Genomic DNA, 12,976 nt, shown 5'->3' with positions numbered 1-12,976 from the left:
AGCACTCTAAAGCTCGCAGCTGATAAATAAATACACTATATGTACTCGTAGTAAAATCAACAGATGACTAATTGATTTAATCAATTTCCCTCTTAACAGCGTTAAGCGGCAATCGATTTACCGAGTCCATTTCCACCGCCAGAGACGATTATCGCTGCGACTTTCTTTCGTCTAGGCTGAATTTTCTTCCACCGACAGTCGTAACAATCGCCAGCCCTTCCTTTTGAAACCCGTTCCTTCCTTTTTACTCCGCTTGTGTACGTATTCCATATTTCTCCACCCTGACTCGGCGATTTTTGCAGACAAGCACAAAAAAATCACAATGGCGACATTTAAAAGCGTGACTCGACGCAAAGGCGATTCGTTAAAAGGTTTCGAAATACTAATTTCTTATTGACCACCCGGTTCGACCTGGTTACTTGACGCGTATCGTGTTTTTTCCTAGAGGAAATTACACATGCCACCGGCGTATTATCGGAAAAGAGACACAAAATATGCTATGGCAACCGTTAAAAAAATTGTCGTTCGAATAGTTCGGTCGAATCGTTTATGACACGCAATTCGAGCATCACCGAAAGGGTTAGATTTCATTAATGTTGTTGGCGTAAAACAATACGCGCACTAGACAAAAACCGATATTTTACATGAGATTTTAAAGCTCTGTTTTTGGGTGCCGACTAATTACGCGCGCTTGCGTTTCCGTAAATTATTTAAATTTGTATCCAACTGTTGCATAGTATCGATCTGAACTCTACTGGGTACTCACAGTTGCTATACGCATTCTGATTTCGGTGCATATTATATTTTGGCAAAATATATATTACATACCACCGAAACCGGACATTATTTCGTACGACGTTTAAAACTTTTAAGGTACAAAAATGAATATTCTATTAAAAATATATTTTACAACTGTCACTCGTTTATATTGAGTCATATGCACGCAATCAAAATATCTATATCACTAGTGCGAGGCCTCGTTTTAATAAAAGTGTTTTATTATTTTAAGAGATATGTACATTTAAATAAATACGTCGTTCCATAAAATGATTTTTTTGTGCATTACAATAAAAATAAATAAGCATTGAATAAATGCATAAAGTGAGCAACGTTTTATTTGTAGTGTGCATTAAAATATATAAGCTGCGCATTAGCGTTTACGACCGAAGTTAAGCAGCATTGGCCGTAAACGCTGGTCAGTACTTAAATGTGTGACCGCTTATAAAAATTCTGGAATAGTTTTGTATGTTTTGAAATAATGTTAAATTTGAGTTTATTGCAATAAAATAAAGTACAATATATAAAATAAAATGCGCATTTATTGTAAGCATTTTATTAAATATATGTATGTGAATTAAAAAATATAGTGAGTTTTCTACCGTTACTCTGGATTTGCGTATTAAAAGTATTAAAAGTTTATTTTTTTCAGTAATCAGCTTGTTTATATGGATAGTAAATTTAAAGACACGTGTTTTTTAATATTTAGCAATAAATGCTAAAATTCGGAATAGATAAAAAAATATATATATATATATATATATATATATTCATATACTATACATGTGTTATTAATGGGGTGTTCACTGTTTTGGCTTACGCTCGGTCGCACCTAACCATCAGTTGAATGAAAAACTTATTATAGAAAATAATCATTTGAATATATAGAGAGTTATTCATGGAGTGCTCATTGTTCTGACCAACGCTAGCTCGCATCTAAGTTGAATGAAAAGCGTTTAATACTAATCAGTGTAGCTTTGAAATTCCATACCGAGAGGGGGTCCTATTAAAAAAAAATAAACTCGCATTAATATTATAAATTTTATAATATAGTCTTTGACTTATTCACGTTTTGTAGTCACAAAATTTGGAGCCCATCATAATTGTCATGAAAATAGAGTACCACGAAATATATATTCAATGTGGATTTACGTCTGATAGAAAAGAAAAGCCTTAATCTGCTATTTGCATTTTGGAGATTTTAACCAGCTGCAAAATTATTTTAAACGTCATTCTAACGACCATTTCAAACAACTTTTTTCGAAACTAATATCTCTGAACTAAATAATTACGTTAACACTTGTTAATATTTCACGAACCACCTATCAGCAAATCACTCGCAAGCACCAATAAGTACCGAAAAAACGCGTTCTACCCTGCGCAAAATACTATTGTATTTATACCTATTTGTTAACGATCGCCGGAACGATCTAGCCGTTTTACTTTTAATGCATAATCGCATTTCGTGGGTGTGTTCAAGAAGTAATGCAATTACTGCCCACCAACAACCTCATCTGAGATTCGTTAGAGATGTCTCAAACCAGAAATATAGAAGATGTGACACTTAGTCACAAAGAGAGAGGCAAGCGAGAAGGCGCGATAGTCGCTAGCACATCACGACATATTACACCCGATTCAATATTACCGCCTGATAGCAGTGTTGTGCAAATACAGCACAAAATATTTTAAGTTTGTCTAAAAGAGCGAGCCCCAAAAGTGTTCATAGTATCGAAGATATTGTGTTTCATTAGCAAAAAAACTGACGAATTGATCATTGTCGTATTTTATAAGACCGTCATAGCTTATTTAGCAGTGAAGCTTCTTAAATTGACTAATAAATTCGGCAGCAGTTCAAAAATGATTGCTACAACCACTGCTATGAGCTGTGCGGCACAAACTTTTCTGCCGGTGGGGGTGGAATAGGACTGCCAAATAATCTAGATGAAATTAAATGATTTTTATCGTTAGATATATTTTACAATATTCTAAGATTTAGATTATAATGTACTTGCATCGTACTCCAGAGTTGTGTACGGCGCTGAAAATAATATTAAATTTATTCTGCATATTTTTTATTTTACCTGAGATTAAAAAGGTGGCACGAATTACGCGCAGTAATTAAAATACCCGGGCGTATCGTATTTAATTCCAATTTACCCGTAACGAAGCGAGTGTACATCGTTTAGCGTAATTTATAATTGGAAATTAAATTCTTGCCGGAAGAATCGATCGGATTAATTTCTTCCCCGAATACGAATAAGGCGGGAGAGGCATTCTAAAATGATCCCTCTGCTATATATTTTTAGTAGAATTTTATCAATTTAATTTAATCCTGCGAACGCTTTAGGTGTACTGCTAATACTAGCGAGATACCATAGGTCTAACCGTCTCGTTCTAATCTCGAAAATAAAAGAGATGTTTACCTAAAAAAAAGTAATAAAATACGGGGAATGTAATAAAGCCCGTTCTCGGTCGTCGTTACTGACGCAAACAACTCTATCGACTGGGAAAAATCTTGGAAAACTATCCGAGCGGAAGACGAATCTCTTCGATCTCGATCGAAATTGACAAAAATCGCATGCCGGAAACTTGAGCGGATAATTCTAATAAAATTACTATTATCCACTAATAAACTCGCAAGAACTATCGGAAAAAATAAATCGACTTCCGGATGTCGTAATTGAGAACAAGCTCGTCATCTTTGGACAATTTCGACCGATAGCTGAATACAATTAAATTGTCAAAAACTGTCTTAATAACGTAGTTTTTTAAATCTCAAATAACTAAATGACAATCAGACGCTACATATTTTAAACTTTAAATTATGTATAAGCGGTTCTTACGCATTTTATCGAAAGTGCTACTTTTATATTCTTTTCATCTTGGAAAAAGTTAAGACTGACGACGGTTTTTAGCGTTGATTTTCTGACACGCGTATCTTTCGATCTGGGTTTGTATTTTGCATATTTCACGGTGGCGCTGGTAAAACGGCGTAATGCGCTGCATATTTAATGGTCCATCGCACCAAATCGATCAGAAGCGTCTCGTATTGAAATATTTAATAGGTTTAGCGAATAAATCTGCACAGTTGGATCGTCGAAGCGAATTATTTATCTGAATCGGCCACTTAAAAATAATTATCCCATATTCGAGACTTAATTACGCGCGTTATTACAGTTAATACCGACTTTAAGCTATAATTGCGATATTGGATTCTAACTTTTAATCGCGTTTTATAGCTAAACTTTAAACGGTTATTGTGTTGAAAAATTATTTCAACGCTCTTTGATACTGGTCTTTAAATAAATAAACTCAACCCGAATATCTTGAATTTGGCTATTCCGAAAGAGGAACGATGGCACAGAACAAAAATTGAATAAAAACCATGACGTATACACACATATTTTGCCACATCAGAATTAAAAATAACCCACTCTTAGATATTTTGGCTATCGATTATTCCAGGTATGCAATCACATATTTATAATCATTGTAAAATGTCGTTTATTAGATAACATTCAAGAAACTACACATTTATAAGCTGTCAGTTGGCTGATAAATATAACATCCCCACTGCGACAGCGCCGATTTGATCGACATTAACTTTCAATCCTCATACATACTAAGGATATATTACACGTTCACGTTTAAAACATACCTGGTTTATTTGCAATTCTTAAAATCTTATGCATATGTGCATTAAATCAGAAGCAATGATAACGTTTATGTAATATAAAAGGAAAAACTCACTTTTCGGCCTCGGAGCCCGGCGACGGGAATTCAAAATTTGAAGATTTCATTACGAAGACTGTTTTATTATCGTTTATCTATTTTAATCAATGTATTATTCTTATTCTAAACACATTATGTGTATATTTAATTTTCATAGTTATAACACTTTGTTAATTTGCATTCCGATTATTTATAAAAGGAAAAACTCACTTTTCGGCCTCGGTGCCCGTCGCTGGGAATTCAAAAATTGAAGATTTCATTACGAAGATTGTTTTATGATTGTTTATCTAGTTTAATCAATGTATACTTGTAATCCTCAACACATTATGTATATATTTAATTTTCATAGTTATAACACACCTAATTAATTTGTAATCCGATTATTTATATTCAGTTAAATGACGAATTAATGAAAATTGGTCGCGTAGCAAAATTTTATTGTTAAATAATAATTATTTAAAACTGTTGTCATGGTTCTGTCGGCCATCTTGTTTTATATTTGAATGCTTATTTTTCATTGGTCGAAACAACAGAACGCATTATCGGCGGTTCGAAACTCAATCAAATTCAAAATTCAAATTTTTATTATTATTTATTATTATAATTAAATATATTTCCTTTGTTTACGTGTATTATTATACACCGTTCATACAAATCGATACAATTTACAGAGTAGAGAATTGAACAGAGAATTTTTCATTTAAAATTATGCGCGTCCGGAAGCGACAGTGACGGCTTAGAGCAATTATATGTAAGATAATAAGTGAGATTCGAATAAAGGAAGCATATCTAAACCAAATTTTGACCTATAGGAGAGCGCAAAAAATATTCCTTCTCAGAAGTCAAAAATTCACGTCAAAAGCAATAAAATAGTGTTGGCGCCCTTGCAGTGGAAACGCTTAATTATTTAAAGTTCATATTTTTATAGCAATATTATGACTTACAATAAGTGAAAATTGAATAAAAAAAGCATATCTAAACCGAATATTACCCAACAGGAGAGCGAGATAATAAAAAATGATCAATCCATTACTGTTTCTATGTCATAAATAAGCAATAGAAACAGCAATGGACCCAAGTTGATTCCTTATATCGTTCTGAAAATCGGATATTTTTTTACAAATAAATCGTGATTAACTTTATCAAACGCCTTTTCAAAATATAGAGTACTGCAAGGATTCAACTTGAGTCCATTGCTATTTTTATTTCATTGCTGCTCGGTATAATATCGATCTAAAAATTGGATATTTTTACAAATAAATCGTGATTGACTTTATCAAACGCCTTTTCAAAATCCGTGTATATAAAATAGAGTGTACGGTTAGAAGATGCGTGATAGATTTATCTCTAGTAAAACCACATCGTTAACTATAAACTGGAGCCCGAGTTCTTTGTACAATATCCCAGAAAATTATACTATTAACAACATACAATGTAAAACCTCAATGGGTTGTTTCAAATATTGCCGACAATCACCTGGGATTTATAGCGGTGTACTAATATTTCGAACAAAGTTTGGTAAGGACGTAAGTTTCAGAATTAAATTTAATATTATACATAATATGTGATATGTATCGTGCGGCAGACATAAGACGAACGCCCTAAATGTGGTTTATGACGTTGAAATTAATCTGACCGCAAACTAATACCGTAAAAGACTTTACGAGCTTAATCTACGGATATTATTTATAAGTTCAGATAATTTACTTATTTATCAAGAGCAGATTGTGTTCCGGTAGAGTAGAATCTAAAATGGGCAATTCTCGTTTATGTAGATATATAAAATTGGCAAAACATATCAGAGGGAAGTGCAGAGCCGGCAAAAGACGCTAATCGACCAAATTACGCGTTAGCTCACGGTCGGGTTAACAGGCAGATAGCGTAATTACGAACGACACTCGGATAAGGCGATCCGATGCGAGAGCTATTTAATTAGGTCGCGTTTAGTCGGGGATAGATAGGAACGGGCACAATACCTTTTAACCTTTTGTGTCGGACAAACAAAGGGTCGACTTCCGCAAAACGTTCAAAAAGCGTCTGTCGGTTTAACGGTGAGCGTAGTAGATTTCGACAGCTTCGGGTCTACGTATATATGTATATATTATGCTCGACGTTTCGGAGGCTACGTTCCGACCTCGGTCGCTGTGCAAACACTACTGTCCGTCACCACGAGAGCGCATATCATAAACTGCAACAGCGTTGTTATAATTACTGTTAACGTATCGCAGATGCACCGCGAAACCGACCGAGCGTGAACATGGCGTGCGCGTCACGGCCGAAACGCAGTGATAATTGCGCGATTTTTGCGTTTGACGACGTTCGGTATTGTGCAAGCGGTCGATTAAGTTAATACATAACTTTATGCAGATTTAAGAGTCGTTAAAGATTAACGGCTCCGTCGACCCGCGATCTATGGTATAACCTTTCAAAGATTAAGGTAACCCGGAAAAACAAGTTATATATATTATTACCAAACTATCAATTTTCCCGTTTATATTTATAGATTGCAGTTGCGCGATTAGCACCCCTGGACACTTGTCGATTCGCTCTGTTGAATATCATGTTACATACTGTAAAATATCAGGCGCAATCCTATATGTTTTATTTAGAGAAAAAAATCATTTGTGTCAATCAAAAATACGGTATTAAGCCGAATATTATGAGATTTTATTGTCGTATTTTTTTATTTTTCAAAAGCAGAGATCAAGTTGTATGAAGGAAAAATATAAAAACTTAAAAGATAATTTCAAAGAGAAATGGTTTTAAAAATATATAAATGGATTAGTAATTGAATTAAAATTAATTTAAAATATTATAGATATATAGTACATATACATAGACCTAGAAAAATATTTCAATAGCTGTAATGTTTGAATTAGAAAGTTTAAAAAAACTAATGATTCTTTTGTTAAATTATCAAAAATACTGTGCACTCGTAGAACAAATCAAAATCGCTCTAAAATAAATAACTATGATAAAAACCTTTTACAAAAACTGTTGTCGACGCGCACCGCCGTTTGACAGGCGTGCCTGCCGACGGGCAACTGAGAGGACAAACGAGAACCAGGACCTATCCGTTAGTTTTTTCTCACCGTCTAAATTGCAAACGGTCGATTCCGGTGCACCTTCGAATTTCCTGACCGTCCATGAATCACTGTCAAAATCGACGAGGGCTTCGAATTAATTGTAGGGTTGACACCCATCATCGCTTTCAGTGGCGTAGCTAGAAATTTTGGACCTTCATGCAAGAATTATGCAAGTGATTATTAAATATATTCATTAAAAATTATTAAAATAAATAATTAAATGTTTATTAATTATTATAAATAATAAAAAAATAATTTTATTTAAATGTCTAGAGTTGATTTCTTGTTCGTTAATTAACTTAATATGATTTTTTTAAATATGAGATGAAAATATTTTTACTATACTCTGTTTCATTTAACAGAGTCACTTTGAAGCTTATCTCGTATTTCATTGGAGAAAGTTGTCATATACGTTCCAACCACTTAATTGTTATTTCGATGCTCGCAGTGCTTCAAATTGTTATCGCTATAATGAATGATAACGATTGATTTTGATAGTCTATAATTTTCACTATTTCAACAAAAAAATATAGTAACATTTCTAATTTCTCTAAATTTGTTTAAAATATAGAAAGGAGTAATGATAAGTATATCGAACGTATATCCGTTCCTTATACTTTAGAGAAAATCGGTGGAGCGTACACTCAAAGTTATCTTTTTCACTTATGAATCATGACGAAATGAATAGACTTCAAAGTGACTCTGTTAAAAGAAACAATTTCAGGTAAAATGGTTAGGAATTACTAAATCATTTACCGTAATATATTGATAAAAATATTTCTGAGTAACTAATGAAATTTTATTGTCAAATCATTTAAAATGGCTTTAGAAAATAGAAAATATATTGGGCATGACATAGATGCCTTTGGACTGCAATGATAAAACTATTTTAGGCTTGACGTAGTACATCCCTCAAAGTGACTCTGTTAAAAGAAACGGAGATACAGCTGTGGCCAATTGAAAGTTGAAAGAAAAATGTATGCTTTCCTTAAAAATTGTTCTATTGTATTTTTTTTATGAGCAAGTTAATCTGTGGTAATAATTGACAAGATATTTTTTGACATAAAACATTTAATTTAACGTAGAACCGTTAAACCAAAAAACGCCAATTAGCGTCCACGATATTAAATGTTCGGCAACCTCAGGACCCCAATTTGTGTGACCGGTAGATAAAGTGTTCATGTCGTTTTTTTATAATATTGATCAAAATTTGGTTTTGATGTACTTTTTAGTAGCTGTAATATGCTGTTTTTTGTCGTAATGTTTCTGAATTTTAATTTAGTATTTATAATAGATTTTTTCTAGGTTAGTTCATATTTTGGTAGAATTATTATAGGCAAAATTTTGGTTTTCATATATATATCTTTCGTTTGAGCATCTAAAGACATATTCTCAGAAGTCAAAAATTCACGTCAAAAGCAATAAATTTGTGTCGGCGCCGTAACTGTGGTTCCTACTGCAATTTTATTGCTTTTGACGTGAATTTTTGACTTCTGAGAAGGGATAATTGTTTTTGCGCCCTCCTATTGGTCAAAATTCGGTATGTTTCATTTATTGCAAGTCATAATATTGCAATAGTCTTAATATTTTCCACTGTGACGGCAACATTTATTCTAAACAGGGACGCCCTCTTGAATTTGGACAGAAAAATATTTTTAATGAAATACTATGAATCTCAATGAAATGAAAATATGCGACCACCGAATGGCCAACTTTCTCCCCCCACCCCCTCCCTCTATAAAAAGTTGAAATCACGTCCTTGCTATGTCCCAGTCGCAAAAAGCATATTTCAAAACAGCTTGAATACCTAATTACGGCATTGCCGATGCTGCTTAAGTTTATATGAATTTTGTAGTAAAATATAAGATTTTGAGAATTTGGTATTCATGCAAAATGAGAGAAAAGATCTTACGGATATGGACAAAAATATTTCCGCGTGTGAATAAACAAAGTTTTCACATAATAAATACGTCGTGAAATCTGACGTTCTCTCGCAGCTTTGCTAAATCTAATGAACTTACACTTTCAGAGTGTTTCGCGATAAAATTTAATTTTAATCAGGAACACCCTCGGCGCCGTTTCATATTCTGCCGTACAAACATTTTTCCTATTAATCGTTAAAAAGATAATTAGGTCTATTTATCAAAAGGGGATGTGCCAAAGCGGGCGATTGTCGCTAGTGATCCGCGAAAGTAATCACTCGACGCTCGATTACTTTCCCCCCCCCTTTCACACTTCGTCGGTCGAACGGACGGATTTAAAAGAAATTTATCGAAGTCTTCAACGAACCGTAAAAACAATTAGGATATTAATTTATTTTATGGAACATTTCATTTGATATATTCGAAAACATGTGGATTCAATACGATAAATGGTATATTTGTATATTTTCCATAATAAAAAAGTTCTTAGGGTTCATCGATCAGACTAATATCGAATCCATAGCATACATTGGCAGATCTTAAATCAAAGAAGCAACTGCTTCCCTCTTCGCATCAACTTGGTCCAACTCGACGGCAAAAATCAATAAACAATCAAACTGTATTGGTTTCAAATCGTTAAACAATATTAATTGTATATAAAATAAGTTGTCTTATATCAAAAATAAATACCCCTGACCCTAAGACCGGGATAAGCAATTTTCGGTTTTGCCGTATAAAAAATCAATATATCTAAGAAATTATTATCCGGGAAGCCCTATATTCTCCACGGTCCAGGAGTGACTGACGTATTTTATGGCCGGAAACGTAACATGATCGAACAACATAAAAGTGAGTTGGCGATCCGGACTTTCCGGGTCAGGGTGTCGCGTTTGGCTGCACAATTGTGCAATCGCTTTGCTGCTTCCCAAGGTAAAAAGCTGTAGCTGTGGTCGTTTACCTGTTGCGTTTGCAGTTTTTATCCCCTGCGCTCCAAGTGCGGTCGAAGGCTCGACTGGGATTGACTTTTTAAACAACAAAGCCGCTTCTCGGCGACTAGACGATGAAAAATCGCAACTTCGAATTAGCACTATTAATTTATATAATATACTATTAATTATTAATTCAATTCAAATCGTTTGACTGATGTTTGTTTGTGTGAATAGAGGATCGTGCTGTCGTGAACAACAAAAGATTAAAACCAATGCATAATTTAATAGAAGAGCGCCGAAAAATTTTCACTTCCTCGACATAAAAAATGACATTTTCGGGTTCGTCTAGCAAAACATTCTTCCAATTTAATTTAAATGGGACACCACCGTGAGAAAACTTTTTTGTAGTTAAAGTCAAAGTACCCGCCATAAACCAGAAAGATTAAAGGTATCCGTCGCAAACGCCTTGCGAAAGGATAAAACGTGCATTTAGATGCTTCTACTCTAATGCTTGCCTACACTCTCTGGAAGTTATCCGAACCGAAGTTCAACTGAAGTCGGCCGAAGTCACCGACTTCCGAGTAGCGGCCACACTGCCACAAATTTCGTATGCCGTCCGGACGGCGGCCGTGAATGACGTCCGCACGGCGGCTGCTGTCACGTACAGCTGGCATATTTGCGCGCGATCGAAAAATGTGCCAAATAATCGCAATTTTTAAATTGTCATATTATTAAAATTACATTACTGATAATTATAAAGTTTGTGTGGGCACTCACCAATACAATATCAGTGAAAACTTTTCGGTCGTAAATATTCAATTTACGCAAAATCTTTGTCGGCTTTTGCAAAATGCCATAGGGCATAAAAATGATACTTCAGAATACGAGCACCACATCTGTGACTAACCTAGAATTTGTCGCCATCGATTCTAAATAAGAATTCGTTATGTTGTGACATTTATATAAACCGATCTACGAAAATACATAAGGATATTCGAAACGATTTTTTTTTAACAAAATCAAGTACCATTAATTATTTAATTTTATATGAAAAAATATAATAACGATATCTGTTAGAAGAATATACTATCAAAAATACAATTAATCCCTTTTGGTGCCCTAAAATATTCAAAGATGTCAGTAAGAGTCTGTCGAAGTCCCCGATAAGCATGTGGTATTATAACTTGTCCACGTGACCAAGATGCAGCGCTCGACATGCGTGTTAACCATAAGACGCCTACGTGCATACTGAAATTGAAGCGAGTTACTCGTTCTATCTCAGTTTGCGAAACACCATATCATTATCTCTCTCACTCTCGTCACTTAACACGTGAGAGAGCTAAAGGGGAAGTATCTCACCGCTCGCGCTCGAAAGAACAGCTCCAACTTCGGTTTCTTTGACTTCGGTCCGTTTGACGACAATGTTCGGAAGCGCTCGAAGCTGACCAAGTCGACTGAATCTTTACCTCCCGTTCTCGATAACCTCTGACAACTTCAGAGAGATTTTAGAGCGGGCAGAACCGAGTTCGACCGAAGTAACCCACTATATTCTCCGTCCTTGGCCAACCTTAACCAACTTCCAGAGAGTGTAGTGCAGGCATCAAACTCGTTCACACCGTATTCATCGTTAGTCTTTCAAACCAAATTAGCGATTACACATTTTTTTTGCATATTTTTGTAACGCATATTTTCGAACTGAAAAGTTTACTTTTATAAACCTTGTTTGTAGCAAACGCTAATCTCTCACTCACATCTTCATATTGTGATAATTCATCATCAGTATCGCTACCATCGGCATAATCATACTTTAATCCTGCCTTACTTATCATACAAATTATTTGCTTAATGGTTATAATATATTTTAGATTTTAGAAAATAAAACACTTGTAATTATTTTAAGAAAGAGTCGGATCGCCAGGAATGAAGGTCTCGGAGCTGAGGTGTTCCATGCGCGCGAGACCAGTCCAAATGCTCAGGCAATAAGTATTTTTATGACCGACGCCATTTTAATTTTTTAATGTCCTGTCGAAATGCGGACGAGGCACTGGAGAAGAATCTCCAATTACGACACGTTAGGTCGTTCGTCGTCATTGTAACATTGAAGATGTTTGCAATGTAAATATTTGACTTGCAAGTGTGAATTTTGACAATGAAATTAGAAACGCTGACGTAAAAAATACGCAAATCAATCGTAGATACTGACCAAATATTAGGACGTTTCTGACCGAATCCTTCGGGGGAAATAGATAAACCTTTTTGCAACATAAGACTGTTTCATAAGTATTTAACTGTTTCTAGGTTCATATAAATTAGGGACAATACAGGCTTCAACTATTTTACAAACCCACTTTCTCACACATTACCTTGATAAATATTATGATTACTAATTTCAGTAATTTCTAACCATTGTACCTGGAATTGTCATATTACTATGTTCGATTAAAAATAAGTTGAGATCCATTGGTGTTGCGTGGTTTACAATAGAGACAAATTAACTAAATACTAATTACAGGGATAGAGCAAAATATTT

General features: G+C 34.5%; 1 protein-coding gene across 3 annotated transcripts in view; it reads right to left on the bottom strand.

Annotated features, from left to right (window-relative positions):
• Positions 1 to 12,976, bottom strand: part of LOC148236272 (hexosaminidase D-like) — a 50,297-nt gene that overhangs the window by 29,624 nt on the left and 7,697 nt on the right. The window contains exon 1 of one of the 3 annotated variants that reach the window (XM_088183604.1): positions 7,492 to 7,548. The exons of the other annotated variants lie outside the window; for them this stretch is intronic. The gene's annotated coding sequence lies outside the window, so the exon portion shown is untranslated. Of the gene's footprint in view, positions 1 to 7,491; positions 7,549 to 12,976 lie in introns of those variants that run through there. 3 annotated transcript variants of the gene reach the window in all.

Source organism: Plectrocnemia conspersa, unplaced genomic scaffold, assembly GCF_051122295.1.
Source record: "Plectrocnemia conspersa isolate PC_06_02 unplaced genomic scaffold, ASM5112229v1 ptg000003l, whole genome shotgun sequence".
Lineage (NCBI taxonomy): Eukaryota > Metazoa > Arthropoda > Insecta > Trichoptera > Polycentropodidae > Plectrocnemia > Plectrocnemia conspersa.
This window is presented reverse-complemented; position numbering and strand designations above follow the sequence as displayed.